The sequence below is a fragment of the Phodopus roborovskii genome, unplaced genomic scaffold, assembly GCF_943737965.1.
Source record: "Phodopus roborovskii unplaced genomic scaffold, PHOROB, whole genome shotgun sequence".
NCBI classification, from domain to species: Eukaryota; Metazoa; Chordata; class Mammalia; order Rodentia; family Cricetidae; genus Phodopus; species Phodopus roborovskii.
The window spans coordinates 24,415,771-24,432,221 of NW_026126470.1; positions in this window are offsets into that span (position 1 = coordinate 24,415,771).

The following is a 16,451-nucleotide window of genomic DNA, read 5'->3' on the forward strand; positions in this document are numbered from 1 at the left end:
CTCCCTCCTTCCTGGCTGAATGTCTCTCAAGTCTTGTTACGTTGATGGAAATGTAACACAGCCGTGGAGGCAGAGTCCTCCGAGTATGCGAAGAATTTGCCCCCAAAGCTGTATAACCAATAAAGAAAGCCTGTGATACCCCCTGGTTAATGGGGAAACACTGCCTAATAAGGGCCTTGAATAAGACTCTCTTTAAGGAACTGACCACTAGCCAAGTGCCTCTCTAAGCCCATCCCAACTGTCTTCATAACATTCAGTATTGTGACAATCCATAAGAGATACCCAATGAGTGTTCACTGGGTGAGCAGGTAGAAGGTATAAGAAAAGGGTGAAGAGTTTGTGGGGGGGGACAGCAAAGAACATTTTGGAAGTGTTTTCAATTGCTATACATAAGCATCACTCACTGGTGTCAAGCTATAAAATACTTAAAGGATACCAGGACTCAGCAAATAAGAACTATTTGTAGTTTGGGCTTCCGTTAGCTATAGGTAACTAGATGCCGATCAGAAAGGAAATCTGACTCGGGATTTTGTAATATTCAGACATGTGATGGAAATTAATCACACTCAAGTGGCATTGAAGATTTGGCTGAAAGGGGTGGAAATAACAGAAATATGAGCTGGGAAGAAATAAGTAGCTCTTTGCTTAAAGGTTTGTTTGTGGTTTGCTTGGATATGCAAACCAATCATGAATGTACTTCAATCCAAACTCTAGTCAGTGACTGAAGTTTTCTTAGAGTTGTTATTTTATTGACTTATGCTTTTTGTTCATCCTGAGTTTTGTTGATGGCACCTAAGTATTTCTGAGGTCGTTCTGGTCTCTCTGACAAGTTCTAGTACCAAAAAAAATCTCTCTCTCCTAGTAGACATGAGAGGTTGGCAAACTGCCTTAGATCGCAGCTAATGAGATGCTCCTGTTTTTTATTTCTCCTGCAAAAGTCACCTATGGCAATCTGAAGGCACTAGCCCTGTGTCCATAGTTATTCTCACTGCTGAGTGCCTACTGTGCCCCTCTGCTGGCCTCTCTGCCCGGTGCCCACTGTACTGTACCCCTGTGTTGGCCTCACTATTAAGTACCGACTGAATGCCTCCCTATTGAATGCCCACTGCAGCCTTGTTCTGGAGAGACAACGCATGGGCAACATACACAGCTTGCAATGGTGCAGGCCAAGAAATCAGCAAAGACTTCAGAATGATTTTATAAAGAAAAAGAAATAAACTTAGAAGCATAAGAATCCATTGTGTGACATCGTGAAATTTGCAGGCAATTAGACATAACTATAAAAAAGAAATCATCCTGGAGGAAGTAACCCAGACCCAGAAAGACAAACATGGTATGCACTCACTCATAAGTGGATATTAGCTATCAAGTAAGAGATAATTAAACTACCATCCACAGACCCAGAGAGGATAAGTGACAAGGACGGTTTAAGGGGGATACAAGGATCTCCCTGAAAAGGGGAAATAGATTTCAAAGGTGGACTGGCGGTAGGTGGGGTTGGGAGCAGGAGGGATCAGGTAGGGAAGGAGGAGGGAGAAAATACTGGGGGAAACAACTGGAATTGGAGGCATTCCAGGAGCAAAATGGAAACCTCGGTGCAATGGAAACTCCATGGGATCTACAAGAGTAACCCTAGCTGCTGCCTAGTAATGGAGGACGTGGAGCCTGAACCAGCTATCTTCTCTAACCAGGCAGGACCTTAAGTAGAGGGACTGGAACACCAATCCAGCCACAAAATCTTTGACCTACAGTTTATCCTGCCTACAAAGTGATCTGGGACCAGAGCCTAATGTAATTGTCACCGAAGAGACCAGAAAGACTTCATTCAGCAGCTGCTGGGAACAGATGCAGAGTCCCACAGCCAAACATTAGGTAGAGCCCAGGGAATCCTGCAGAGGAGGGGGAGGAAGGGTCAGGAGAACCAGGAGTCAGGGATGCCATGAGAACATGGCCTGGGGCTCAGGGAACTAGCAGAGATCAGGGGGCCTGTAGGGGTCTGACCTGGATCCCCTGTACATATGTTATGTCTGAGTAGCTTGGTGTTCTTGTGGGACTCCTAACGGAGGGAGCGGGGATGGGAGCTGACTCTTTTGCTTACTTATGGGAACCTTTTCCTCCTACTGGATTGCCTATGTGATGGTCTGTGACTGGTCTTATTGTAGCTTGTTAAGCCTTGTGTGGTTGATGTTCCTGGGAGGCCTGCTCTTTCAGAGGGAGGCAGAGGTGGGCTGGATCTGGGAGAGGAAGGGATATGGGGAGAAAGACTGGGGGAGGGGCAAGAGGGGAGATTGCTGTCAGGGTGTATTATATAACAGAAGAATAGAATTATTTTGAATCCCATTGTAAATATTGAAGTGTGGAGGGAAACAGAAAGGGAAAAGCTTGCAATAGACATATGAGGATTAATCTTTTTTTCATCATGTTATTTTTTGTTATTACCACTTTACTTTTTGTTTATGAATTTCCTTTTTACACTCCAATCCCAGTTCCCCCTCCCTCCTTTTCTCACACTCCCTTCACTCCCCCCTCCTCCCCTCTGCTCCACGGAGATGGTGAGGCCTCCCCTAGGAAGTCTAAGTCTGTCCCATCATCTAGTTAAGGCAGGACCATGGCACCTCCCCACCCCCAAGAGTATTAATCTTAACTTCACCGTAAGTGAAGAAAATTGGCCCATAAAAGAAGGAAATGGGCATGTGGACAGCAAACTGATATTCCCAGTTGTTTCGTAAGGGAAAAAGCAAGGTGTTCTGCGGAGTATGTGTTCAATGGACCTACTAAAAGGCTTAACAGGGTACCAAGAGTCCCTAGTTTATAATGTTCTGGCATGTAATGTTTTCCTTTTTATGGTAGTGTGAAAGTAGCATGCATTTAATGAAAATATAATTGAAATTTCTGTTTTGACTTTGTTTCCCAGGCTGAATGTATAGCATGATCATCTCTTGATGCTGGGCATGAGGAAAAACAACAGAATCTGAGATCTGCTGTGTTGCTGGTATCTTTGACATTGATACTGTCAAGAGTTAGCCAATTCTAAGGATCCTACAACAAAGCAAGTAGCCCAGTTTTGCTAGAGGTTTGGTTTGGTTCTTTCCTCGTGGCTCATCACTCATCAGCTGCCTACTGCCCAGGCTTCTCTGTGTATGTATTACAGAATGGGGTTTGAATCCAGTGTTTTAAATCACTGCCCTCCTGACTCTTCATCTCTTTTGGATAAACTCTAAAGCCAATTACCATAAATAGAGTATCAGGAAAGTGTGCAGCCTCCTACAGCTTGGATATTTTTGAGTGTGTCCCCTAGAATCCATGTACTAAGAACCTGGCCCTGGTGCTGCAAGGCCAAGAGATGACAGGTCCTTGAAGGGTGGAGTCTGGTAGGAATTAGTTAGTTAGTTAGTAGTTAGTTAGTTAGTTAGCTAGCTAGTTAGTTAGGTCACTAGGCACTGTGACATTGGATTATCTCCTGAGAGGAAGTTTTTACAATTGAGTGAGGCTGGCCCCAGAGCCCCTCACTCTCTGGCTCACTATGCGGCTTGTCTTGTAACAGGATCTCTCCTTTTCTCCCAGACATCACAGCGAGGAGACACACACAGAGGGGCACTACCCAAGCATGCTCCATGCTGCTGCTTTTGCCTCCCGAACCGAGAGTGAAATAAACTTCTTTTGTGCCGTGTGTGTGTGTGTGTGTGTGTGTGTGTGTGTGTGTGTGTGTGTGTGCGTGTGTGTGCGCGCGCCAGAGGTCAGTTTCATGTTCCTTTCCTTAAGAGGCATCCATCTTGGTTTTTAAGGTAAGGTCTCCCCCTGGAACCTGGGGTCACTAATTTGGTTAGACTACTTGGCCATGAAGCCCCAGCACTGAAATTATAAGCTTATACCACCTTCTTCTGACTTCTCCCCCCCTTTTTTATTTAAATTTGAAACAAAGTTGTTTTACATGTCAATCCCAGTTCCCTCACCCTCCCATCCTCCCCTGTCATCCCCACCAAAACCCAGCCTTTCTGCTCCCCAGGGAGGGTGAGGCCTTCCATGGGGAGTCTTCAAAGTCTGTCATATCATTTGGAGCAGGACCCAGACCCTCCCCAGGTGTCTAGGCTGAGGGAGTAACCCTCTATGTGGAATGGGCTCCCAAAGTCTATTTGTATACTAGGGATAAATAACTGCCCAGTCCTCCTAAATAACACCCATGTTCAGGGAGTCTGGGTCAGTCCTATGCTGGTTTCCCAGCTATCAGACTGGGGTGCATGAGCTCCCCCCTTGTTCAGGTCAGCTGATTCTGTGGGTTTCTCCAGCCTGGTCTTTACCCCTTTGCTCATCACTCCTCCCTCTCTGTAACTTAATTCCAGGAGATCAGCTAATGTTTAGCTGTGGGTGTCTACTTCTGCTTCCATCAGCTATGATGAAGGCTCTAGGGTGGCATATAAGGTAGTCATCAATCTCATTACCATGGAAGGACATTAAATGTAGCCTACCCACTATTGCTTAGATTGTTGTTGTTGTTGTTTTCCTTCTACTTTTGTTGTTTTGTTTTTTTCAAGACTCAGTTTTTTTGTGTAACCGCCTTGGCTGTCCTGGAACTCACTCTGTAGACCAGACTGGCCTCTAACTTTCAGAGATCACCCTGCCTCTGCCTCCCGAGTGCTGGGACTAAAGGCGTGCACCACCACCAGGCTTCTCCTGACTTTTTACTTGGGTTCTGAGAGTTGAATTCAGGTCCTCGTCCTTGTGAAGCCAGGACTTTACTGACTGAGTCACCCTCACAGCCCCATGAGGTTCTTTTTTCTTTATAAATACTTAGTCTCTAATATTTTGTTGGGTTTTCTTTTCCTTTTGATCTCTGCCCTATTTGGCAGCCTGGTAGAAAAAAAAAAATATGATAGTAACAGAGATGTCAGTCACTAAAGTCTAATTGAACTCATGATCATGGTTGCATTAGGGACAGTCTCACTAGTTTCAGACACAGTAGTAACAGCTAATGATCTGCACAGCCAAGAACTTAGATGACAAGACACAGACTCTCTTCATAGGTGACTCCTGTGCTCATCTGTCTCTGTAGTGACCTTCCTCACAGATGCCTCATTCACAAAACTGTGCAGACAAAGGACTCATGGCTTCTTGAAAACTATGAAAGCCATTACACTAAACTTAATTTCCTTAAGGAAGAGGAGGAGAAGAAGAGTAAGTAGTAGTAGTAGTAGTAGTATAAACCCCTGCAGTGTTTTGATAACCAAACCAATGTTTCATTCCTGAAGGTCTGGAAAGCCCCATGAGATTTTCAAAATTGCTCTCTGTGTGAGTATTTTTTATTTAGCTTCTCATTTCTCTGCCTGAATCTTTACTTACGCAAAACTGCCTTGGTCACTTAATAGTAACCGGGTATACTACTCTGCATGGCCACACTTAGAATATTCTTTCATGATCTGGATTTCCAGCGTTCTGTGAGATCCAGCAACGGAAAGCCCAGCCTTGCCGGAGAGATGGGCATATTTTGTTTCCCCGAGTAATAGCAACAGTGATGGTACTGTCCCCTCCTCTTGCAGCCTACAGCATCCTCTTACAGCCTACAGCATGAACTCCAGCAGTTCCCTCTCGCTTTGTCTGCTTTAAGCACACTGTGCTGCAGGCTATGAGATGCACTCCCCAAGGTGGGACAAATCCTACTGGCTGCACCCAGTCAAGACCGACAATTGCCTGGGAAATTAAACCCACATTACTAAGGGATTCTCTCGCTTCCAAGACAGACTTTTTGTTTCGAAGCTGCAGCACCTAAAACTGACCAGCTTGAATCATCACTCGGGTGAATGCGAACCACATGATTTGGTGTTGTATCACGAAAAGCAACCCAGACACTATGAGGTCCAGCAAAAACAAGATCTAATAAAGTATTTACAATGAAGGGAGGTTGCAGGAAGGACATAAAATCTCCCTGTTCGGGATGCTCCCAGGCCATGCACTGTGTATGTCTTCATTCTTTCTAGTCCTGACCAGAATCCTCTATAATAATGTTGTAATAATGAGTGTATGTGCTGATATTCATCTGTTTCCATATAAATGTATAATATGTATATACACAAGTATCTACGCAATCGTTCCATAGCCCCAGGATCCCCAGGTATACTAAAGTCTTTGGATACACGAGCCCCTTCTCTATAGCATAAAATTTACCTATTTTGTATATGCATATTTTAGATTACTTAGAATATACAATACACTATAAATGCTGAATATATAGTTGAATTGTTTTAGGAAATAATGAGAAGACTATATATAAAAACAAATCAATGGAAAATTATTTTATCTTATTTTTTATTCATTTTTTATTTAAATAAAAAACAATCTTATTTTACATTCCAATCCCAGTTCTCTCTCCCTACCTACCTCTCTCTCCTCCGACCAAACCCGTCCCACCCCCTTTCCACTCCTCAGAGAGGGTGAGGCCTCCCATGGGGGATCATCAAAGTCTGTCACATCATTTGAGGCAGGACCTAGCCCTCCCATCCCCCCACCCCACCTCACCCCCACCCCTGTATCTAGGCTGAGAGAGTATCCTTCCATAGGAATGGGCTCCAGAAGCCTGTTCATGCACTAGGGATAAATGCCGGTTACACTACCAGAGGCCCCATAGACCCTCAACTGCAGCCCTCATTCAGGGTGCCTGGTTCGGTCTTATGCTGGTTCCCCAGCTGTCAGACTGCAGTACATGAGCTCCCCCTTGTTCAGGTCAGCAGTTTCAGTGGGATTCTCCAGCCTGGGTTTGACCCCTTTGCTCATCATTCCTCCCTCTCTGCAACTGGATTCCAGTTCAGCTCAGTGTTTAGCTGTGAATCTCTGCTTCTGCTTCCAGAAGATGAAGGCTCTATTATGGCATTCAAGTTAGTCATCAATCTCATTATAGGGGAAGGGCATTTAAGGTAGCCTCTCCACTGTTGCTTAGATTCTTAGTTGGGGTCATCCTTGCAGATTCCTGGGAATTCCCTAGTGCCAGGTTTCTCATTAAGCCCATAATGGCTCTCTCTATCAATGTTCTCCTCTGTTCTTCCCCCAACTCGACCTTCCTGAACCCTCATGTTCTCCTCCCCCTCCTCTTTCTCCTCCATCCCTCCCCTCCCCCCATGCTCCCAATTTGCTCAGGACATCTTGTCCCTTTCCCCTTCTTGGGGGTCCATGTATGTCTCTCTTAGGGTCCTCCTTGTTTCCTAGATTCTCTGGGGTGTGGGTTGTAGGCTGGTGATCCTTTGCTCTATGTCTAGTATGCACTTATGGATGAGTATATACCATGTTTTTATGTAGGTCTCATTATGAACCCTAGCTGGCCTGAAACTCATTATATAGATCAGGCTGGCCCTGAACTCATAGAGATCTGCCTGCCTCTGCCTCCTGAGTACTGAGATTACTGCATAAGCACACCTGGCTAAGAATAATAGTTATAACAGAAAATTGCATGGAAGTTGAATTTCAATGTTCATGAATAAAACTTTACATGTGCTCAAAAACTGTCTGTTCCCATTAAATCAGATTATGCAAAGAAATTCCATCTGCATTTGGTTTAATCTGCAGATACAGAATACATGGATATAGTAAATGGACCCTGTATATGTATCACAAACCTGTATGCTTACATATACCTACAGGTACCCATATACTATACATATATGACTGTGTCTACATAGATAATGTTTATATGTATAATGTTTGTTTACATGTAGTGATGTAATTTATGTTACACACATGGAATATGTGTTTACAATTGACATGTATTAAATATATGTAATGTGTAGTATGCTTTTTTATTTTTATAATAAATAAATAATTTTATAATAAGTAAATTTTCTTACAGTATCTTCTAATCAGTTCACCCTCTCTCATCTCCTCCCAGAATCCTCTCCAACTTCCCACCCTCCCAATGCCACGCCTTCTCTCTCTCTCTCTCTCTCTCTCTCTCTCTCTCAAGAAAACACAGAGGCAAACAAAATTAAACAAAGGAAGAACATAAGAAATGTGCGTGCACACACACACACACACACACAACCCATAAAAACACAATATCAGAAACTGTTATATACAAGCAAAAGACCAGTAAGATTTTTAAAAATACCCAAACAAAGCAAAATGAGACCAAAAACTTCTCCAAAATACTCTTGAGTTCATTTTGCATTGATCGTCTACTGCATGGCCCTGTCCTTAAATGTGGTTTATATACCCAGAGAGACTCTCTTAGGAAAAGTTTATTTTCTTGTTGAGTGGTTATCAGTTAGATTGCTTCCTGGTTGGGGATAGAAGCTCCTGCCAACTTGTCCATTTCAGCGCTGGGATCCCCATCTGGTTTTGACCTGTGTAGGCTCTGTGCATGCTGCCACAGTCTGTGTAGTTCATATGTCCATCAGCCCTGTCTGGAAAGCACTGTTCTTTAGTATCGTCCATCCCCTCCCCCTCTCAGAACCTTCCCCCTCTTCTTCTGCATAGTTCCCTCAGGCCTGACGGGAGGGGTTTGATGAAGACATCTCATTTAGGGCCAAGAGCTCCAAGGTACCTCGCTCTCTGTATGTTGTCTAGTTGTGGGTCTTTGTACTTGCTCCCTTCCACTGCATGAGGAAGCTTCTCTGGTGAAGGTTGATTAAGACACTGATCTAATGATATAGCAGAGTCCATTAGGATTTATTTTATTGCTATGATAATTTAATGGAACAGTAGTATTTCCATTGGTCCTTGGCCTATCTAGTCTCAGATTTTGGCCACCAAGCAGTGTCAGGCATGGGTTTGCATTTCATGTAGTGGCCTTACATCCAATCAGATCATAGTTGGCTACTTCCCCAACACTGTGCCACTACCGTAACAGTACATCACACACAGGTTACCTTTGTAAACTGAGAAGTTTGTAGCGGGGCTGGTATTTGCCTTTCTCTCCTGGAAGTATCCACAGAACTTTCCAGCATCAAGAACACCAGTCATTAGGGGTGAAGGCTATAGGTAAGCACCAGATAGACTCCTCTGTGTTCAATGGAATATGTCAATGTTGTCTTCAGCAATATGGCTGGAATATCAGTTTGCAGAGAGCAACCAATATCTTTGGCAATAGCGTGAGTTGTTTTGGAATTTCCATGGAGCCCCTTTGGCGAACAATATAGTATGTTTTCTATGTTTATTATGCATATGTATTTATCATAAGTTTGAATATGTGTATGTATGTACATAAGTTTGAATATGTATATGAAGTTCTTGAACTTCTTGAACTTCTGACCCTCCTATTTCCCAAGTACAAGATTATAGGCATGGGCCTCCACAATGTTTTAAGTGGTGCTAGGATTTAAACCCAAAGCTTTGGTGCATGGTGAGAGAGCACTATACCACCTGGGCTACACCCCCAGCTCATAATCTCTGACCTCCATAGATAGCACATTTTGACATGCAAGTTGTCTTTTGATATCCACATGTGCTCTCTCTCTCTCTTTCTCTCTTCCTCTCTCTCTCTCTCTCTCACACACACACACACACACACAGCAAATAAATAAATAAATAAATTTAAGTCACCAAATTGTGTGTGTGTTTTTTTATTATTAAAACACAAATGTGACTGCCTGCCCTTGTTGTGGGGTGTCCACCAGAGAAGACAACTTGGACATGGGTTTAAGCCCATAGAAAGCATTTATTAGCCAACTAGAGACTACACTGGGTGTCCGGGATCCCAGTGAGACACTGAGTCTTTCTCAGGGTGAGCATTTAAGCACAAAAGCCACGTTCTGGGTTGACATACTTCAGTTAACCAGAACAGTTAGCCAGAAGCAGACCTGCAGAAGTCAAAAAGCAAAGTTAGTACATTCAGAGACTTTCCCAGAACTACGGTCTTTGATGGATTAGGTCTTTGTTTAAATTTTGGCAGATGGTACTATGTACATTCTGAGTCTTATGGTCTGAATGGTACTTCCATCATGGAGTCAGTTATGTTAATGTCTGAGGACTTGTTACACCTTGAGCCTATGCTGCTATGGGGCATGAACTATTATCTTTCCTCTGTCCCCTCGGTGCTTAAATCCACAGTAAAACCCTTTCACAGTTAGTTCCACCTCTGCCCATACTGACTCGTCTGGAAACCCTCCTCTGCAGGAAGCCAGTCCTGCAGGCTGGCCTTCCCCACTGCTACAGCACTGAGCTGTATCTCCAGTTGTCACGTAAGTTTAACTAGAGATACACTACTAAAAGCAAAAAGCACAAACAAGGCTTGAACATTTTGTGACTCGAAATAAAGGTAAGGACAGCCAGATTTTTTTTTTCATCTGTCAGCTGAGTAATTCCCAGCAATGGTCCTGACTATGTGATGAAAGGGCTGAGGCTGTTTTTAAAGGTAGCACGTGCTCCCTTATGATGATCTCCTGCCTTGTGGTGGAAAGAACACGATGCTTAGTAGGCCAATGGGTCACAAGCAAGTAATCCAATCCAAATGTCCTATTACTCACAACACTTGAAAACATGTGAACATGGGAAGAATAGCCCTGCTTCCTTGTCCAAGTGTGACACATGACACAGACACGTGCCCTCCACCCTTGCACATGGGATAGGAAAACAAAAACAAAAACATTAGAGGATGCCAGGTACACAAAGACCCTGTCGGGCACTTAGCATCTATAGCTCATATTTCTCAGAGAACCTTGACAACTTAGAACACACAGAGAGCTGGGTTGTTCCATGTATGGAACCCCTGCCTGGCCTTGTCTGTGAAACACCAAACAGAGTTGGGCTAGACTGAGATTCGGCTATCTGTCTTAACAAAATATTGTTCTTGTTGCAACACTATACCATGCTTTCTCATTGTCCCTGCCTCACAGAAACACTAAAATTTAAGCAGCTTGTCAAGGCCCTCCCAAGGACCAAGGCAAAGCTAGATGTTCAGTGTCAAGTATACTGTCCCCAAAGCTAATGCTGTCACCGAGCCGGGCCACACGGCAGCAAGACACTTTTCACATTTCAGCGTTTCTCTACCCACAATCACAGCTTCAGGTGCGCATTTGGTGTGCATTTCTATCACGAGCCACACCTGTAATCCCGGCATTCCCGAAGCAGAGGTAGGGAAGAGCGCTGCAATTTAGAGGCCAGTGTGATCCACAAAACTAGCTCCAAACCAACCTGGACTACACAAAGAGATCATATCTTTACAAAAGAGAAGAGAAAGGCAGAGAGAAAGAAAGGGAGGGACACTCAGTCCCTAGTTCATAGCGTACGAGCTGTCCTCTGTGCTTTCTTCCTTCCTGTATCCTGTCCCTCAAAACCGACACCACATAGCATCTTCAATTGCTTTACTGGTTAGTGTCCACTGTTACTGATGTGGCAACGTACCCTGACAGAAGAACTTCAGGTGGAAAGGGGTGTGTTTGGCTTATAGTTCCAGGTTACGTTCTAGGGAAGTCAAGGCAGGGACTTGAAATGATAACCACATTCTGTCAAGAACAGAGAGGAATGAATGCATGCATGCTTTTCTACTCTTACACTGTTCAGGGCCCCACGCATGAAGTGATGGGACTCACACATCAAGGTGGATCTTACCTCGGTCAATCCAGCTAAGGAAAATAAATCCTTCACACACAGGCCCTCGGGCCAACCTGCTCTGGAATTCCTTCTTTGACTGGTGATTTTAGATTGAGTCAAGTTGACAATTAAACTATCACAGTTAGTATATTACAGTTTTGCTCAGTAGCTTCAGCATGGGGTTGAACTAATGGGTGCCACATTCTAGTTGCTAGTTGCTCTCAGTCATATCTCTGTAAAGTACACAGAGTTGCTTCAAACCAAAATATTTGGGAATCATAATTAGCCATAAGTCATCGCCGGCAACGTGTCAGGAGCTTGAAGGCTGCTGCCAGCCGAACTGTTTCTCAAACAAAGCAGGGAGGCTGGGTGCAGGACTCTTTCAGTTGGGTAATGTCACCACAGACACTTCTTGGCTTTACATGTTCTTGTTTAAACGTTCTGCCTCCTTATCTCTGTGAGTGTATTTATAGGTGGTGTGTGCTCCTAAACTATGCCGCTGTGAGGGATGATGTGGCACTTAAGCAAAACCTTGACAGAAAGTTGAAACTGAGGTTGTCCAAGAACTCGGCAGTACATAGTGTTTCAGCCTGCTCTGCGGTGGTTTGGTGAGCGCTTGCCTCCTGGTTGTTTCTGAGTGTACACATCACTATGTACTGAGGCGTAGTGTCTGTTTTCCAAAACTCCACGAGCGTGAGTCAGCTATTCAACTCTGATCTACAAATTTGGTAAAGCACTGTATCATGGAATCCAAGGCTGGTTTCCAAGAATGCCATCTCCAAGGCCCACTGTCCCAACCAGAGCGAGGGCAAGCCTCCTGGAGTTCTCCACATCGACTTTCTGATAAAATGTCAGGGATCCTGTGCCATCATTTACTCAGCTCGATGGATGTAGTATGACAGTTAATATTAAATACGGAATGTGCTATGAAACATGACCATCACTTGATAATATCCTTGTTTAATTAATAAAAGTACTTTATCTTCCCTCAGTACTTCCTTTATATATGAAGTTCACAGCTTTATACCAAAGTGTAAGAAGATGTTTAGAAACATCTTTACTGTCAAATGACAATGTCCTTTTAACTTGGGAAACTTGATGGGGAAACAATGCAGGAGACTGTCACAGACTAAATTATATACCTCCAAGAATATATACATAAATCCTATCCTCCATGATCTCACAATACAGCCTTATTTTAAACTATCAGGTCCAAATATTCTTACTCAAGATGAGGTTGTACTGGAGTGAGACGGACCCTTTAATAATATGACTGGTGTTCATATAAAAAAAGGGGGGAAGAAGTATTGAGGATATTACTCAATGGTAGACTGCTTGTCTGACATGCTTGGGGCCCTGGCTTCAATGCTCACCACTACAAAAAAATTTAAATAAATAAAATTTCAAAATAAATGGGGGAATTTGGAAACAAACATCAACACGCACAGGAGACAGTAGGTGAAAACAGACAGAAATGTTATGTACTGCTATTACATGAAGTAAGATGAGTTTTAATTAGCCTTATGTCCTATGACCTTGCTGAATTGTTATGTGCTTTTGTGGTTGTGCAAAAGATGCTTTAGGAATGCACGTAACCACACCATTCATGATTGAGGCAACTTTATATCTTCCTTTCTGATCTTGATGTTTTAACAAAAAGCACTTTAATGATTCAAATTAAAGTGTTTTAACTAAGAATGGTTTATTAATTTTCATATGAGGTAATTCATTTTCCAATACACCCAAGAACTAAAACTTTTTATTTTTTACTAATGAATGTGCAAAGGATTGGATTTCATTGCAAGACTTTCAAACATGATTTGTGTTATCTTCCGTTGTCTGCTTCATCACCCCCTGACCCCTTTCAACCCTCCCACTCTGAGCAGCCTCTTCTGTCTCCATGTTACTGTGTTATATTACTCTCTTCTCCCATCCTATAATACCTCTTTTTCCTCTTATAGTCCCTTTGTATGACCTACACACATGCGCACACGCACACACACACACACACATCTATTAAGAGTTAAGGTCCACCACAAGATAAAGAGACTATGTAACATTTGTCTAAGTCTGCATTACTTTACTTAATATAATGCTTTTCAAATCCATCCATTTTCATTGTGTGTGTGTGTAAACTCAAATTCCACGTGGGTCAGCAACATGGCTTCACAGGATGCTTGCCTCCAAACCTAACTGACCTGAGTTCAATCCTCAGAACCCTCGTAATACAAGGAGCAATTAATTAATTAAATTTAAATCATACCATGTATTGAAAACACACTTTCAAGACAGGGTGTCACTGTGTGGCCTAAACCACGCTTGAACTCTGAGGTAACCCTCTGACCTCACAAGTGCTAGGATTACAGATGTAAGTCACCATGCCCAAGTAAGATTAAAACATGCATTGCATTCAGCAAATTCTATCTAATTCTCTTGCTAACTTTTGTTTAAAGAGTGGTAGCAGAACAGAATACTACTTTACTTCGGAAGAATTGTGCTAAAGGAATTCACAGTCACATTTTTGGAGTCAACCTATACAGTCTAACTGCAAAAGATGGACCAAACTGCTGTAGAAAATCCTTTTGGATATAAGATGTCTAAATTAGCCTTTGAAGAAAGTCTGATGCTCTGGTTAAGGTGGGAAAGATACAGGACTAGAGCAAGGGTAAACATGAAGGTAAAGATGAATAAAGCACCTTGTGAGTGTACACAGTTAAAAATTTCATAAGGAACACTGACAGCTAATAACACAGTGTCCCAAACAGTGGACTATTGGCTTAATGCTCTGCTTCAAGGTTTTTACATAATAACGTACCACAAGAAAAACATTCCAAGGTCACAGACCGTGACCTCTGAAAGGAGATCGCCATTACAGCTCCTAAGGCTGGATAGTTTCCCACCTATGGACACGTTATGGTCTTGTTTGGTTGAGTTTGCTTTCATAGCCAAAGACATGTCCTTGAAGCCATGCTGATAATTTCATTTAAATGCCACAACTAGAAGACCTCATCATATCGTATGTTACTAAAATGGCTTAATACATGTAAAATGCACATTTAATATTCTAAACTCAATGAATAATTCTTGCTATATGAATTAAATTGTTATTGAATAGAAACAGAAAATAACTTGAATTCTAATAGTTTGATAGTTGGGTATATTTTGTTGCAAATTCATCATGAAGCTGTTAAAGAGTACAATTCTCAAGATGTTAGATCTACCATGAGTGTAGAAAAGAGTATCAGATTTAAAATACTCTGGAGTGGGCTAAAAAAAAAATGCTTTCAAATAAGAACGCTTTCAAAGAATGACCGGTATTAGATCGAAGCCTTATAGGATTATCAATAATCTGGCTAATGTCATGGTCTAAAGACCACTGACATGACATCTGAGTTTGGATGCCTGAAGTCATGTTGCCTGTGGCTTTGGAGTAAAGATGTCCTATGTACAGTATCAAAGCCATACTGCCAGAAAACTATGTCCCCTCATTCTGCAATATTCTTGCCAAAGCTGTCTCTAGAAGGGTGGGTACTTGGTGACTCACACAACATTCCTGATCATTTAAACGACAGCCATTTCTGTCTGCTCAGTTGAGTCCATAGGAAAACTGAAAGCACCTGGGTTTTTCAACCAAGGAATACTTTAAAGGGACTCAGGCATACAAAGCTGTTGCGTGAACTGAGAAATAAATAGTCATGCGAGTGTCTACTTAAATTCAATAAATCAGAAAAGGCAAATATACAAGAAACTTTGTCCTAGCTCCCACTGGCAGACTCTTGGGAGGCCCCTGGGCAGTCATCTGCTAACCCTTACTTCTTTCATCTGCTGATCCCCATTCAGTGCCTATCACTGTGAATGGAGACACGTGTGTCTCCCGGACTGTTTTCTCAAAGTCATACTCATGCCTCGCACTGAGGGAATTAGCCTGGAATTTGCTAATGATGCTAAAGTGCATACTGTAATATGTTAGTATTTCTGCCATACAGGCTGGATAGGACATAGAAGAACAGTGTTGTGGTATTCGCCCTTCAAGAACTCTTTTAGAATTGTAGACTATTGCAGGGGGGAAAAAACTCTGTTTAGTTCCTTTCTATGTTCTACATTCTGCTGGTCCTTCTTTTAATCATCTCTGCTGCACCCATGGAAAACAGTAAGCCCTACACCTCATCTTCCAAAGAGCCACTTGTCCGGAGTCCAAATAACATTGTGCAAGCCATTGAAGGGTGGAAAGGTGGAAGACTACTCATGTGGAGACGTTTTCACTAAACCCAAGATTAATCCCCTAACATGAAAAGAATAGGTTATGCAATACATACCAAAGAGTGTTCCGTGGAACACGCCAAGAACAAACAAAACGTCCAGAAGTATGTACAGTACTTCGTCAACTCCAACACGAGAGGAATACATGGAGAGGGCAGATTTGAGAAGGGATTCCCTTTACCTCTAGAGGAATTTCACTCATTCCTCCAGACCCTGAGAGTACATCTCTTCTATGGTAACGCTATGGTGATAGCGCCTGGCTCTGTGCGCTGGATCCCTCACTTGAATTACTTGGGGGCAAGTGCCACTGTTAGGTGAAACCTCTGGTTCTCTGGTACATAATATGACATCAACTACGCAGTAGGATCTCCATGAACAATCAGAAAGTGTCTCTCACATCTCTCGCTGGCTACTTAATGTTCTTGTGTTCACACTGTTCAGTTACTTCAAACACCACATACCTGATTTATGAAGAAATGTGGAGATAGAAACATCAGAAATAAAAATGTCCTAGGAAGACAGAATTGGAGATTTGGGGAAATTAGTCCACAAGTATTTATGATCTAGCTAAAGATATTAATGGTATTGGATAGTTGTGGATAGTAAAGCTTGTAAACACTTGATGTTACTGAATGATAATATAAGAGAAACCCCAGGTTGATCTCATATTTATATGCACG